This window comes from Physeter macrocephalus, chromosome 13 (assembly GCF_002837175.3).
Source record: "Physeter macrocephalus isolate SW-GA chromosome 13, ASM283717v5, whole genome shotgun sequence".
Taxonomy (NCBI): domain Eukaryota; kingdom Metazoa; phylum Chordata; class Mammalia; order Artiodactyla; family Physeteridae; genus Physeter; species Physeter macrocephalus.
In genome coordinates this window covers 73,206,306-73,207,531 of record NC_041226.1, presented here as the reverse complement: position 1 = coordinate 73,207,531, position 1,226 = coordinate 73,206,306, and positions in this window count along the sequence as shown.

The window sequence follows — 1,226 nt, the reverse complement described above, 5'->3', positions numbered from 1 at the left end:
AAAAAAAAAGGAACATTCCATTCTGTTATGTTTCCTCATCTTCTTTCTTTATTCTATGGCTCCAAATCTCTTAGGAAGTTACCCAATGCCACAATTCTTTATCCAAAAAGAGAACCAAATATTAATATGGAACGCAAACCAATGTTTTAACATTCTGGTACAAAAACTGGTACAAATGAAATAGGGTAGATCAGTAAATTCTAAGACAGAAGATTTGAGTTCAGTATTTAGTTTCCTAAAGTCAGTTGACATGCTGGGGCACAAAAACTCTCGCGTTTACATGCATATAACGGAAATTTTAAGCTGCAGAGTATTGCCAGCAAGTTGGTATGTCTGCTGTGAAGCAATAATGATTCTGTGATAAGCTCTATTAAAACCCTGACAGTCCGTACTGTTACTCTATTAGAAACCCAGAAAGTTACTGCAAGAAATAGACTAAGGTTTTCAGTAGCATAGTTTAACCTGTCAGAATGAAAGACAGAAAGAGAGAAAGAGAGAGAGGGAGGGAGGGAGGGGAGCAAAGGCAAAATTCACAGTAAATTCTCTGGGATTAAAGTTAACAAATCAATTCCTAGCCATTAAAAAAGATAGAAAAAAGCTACTCAAATTACATCTTTTGGAATTCAATTATTGTAAAATTGAATCTAGAAAAGTGTGGAGAAACGACGGCAAAAAGATAAAAGTAGACCAACACGCAGAATGGAGTGAAACAGGAGCGCCACAGGGTATGTGGGTGGGTGCTCCAATTTGCAAGGGAATGCTATAAACAGGATAAAACAACGGATATTGTGTTTGACAGATTGACACTTAGAGAAAGAGGAACTGTTAAGAACCACACGGCTGGCTTGGTTCTAACACAGTCTTTGAAAGAAGGACACTTTAGTCTACCTAAAAATAGCTTAGTAGTGATATACAACCTTTTTTTAGCAGAGGAGCCATTTTTTTCATTTGTTACCCCAAGATTCATGCTGTTTCACCTAAAACCCTCCTAGAAGCCTCTGAGGCAGTTTCTAGGAACCTTGAGACTCTGCTAGCCAGCTCAAAAACCACAGTGGGGGCTTCCCTGGTGGCGCAGTGGTTGAGAGTCCGCCTGCCGATGCAGGGGACACGGGTTCGTGCCCCGGTCCGGGAAGATCCCACGTGCCGCGGAGCGGCTGGGCCCGTGAGCCATGGCCGCTGAGCCTGCGCGTCCGGAGCCTGTGCTCCGCGACGGGAGAGGCCGCAGC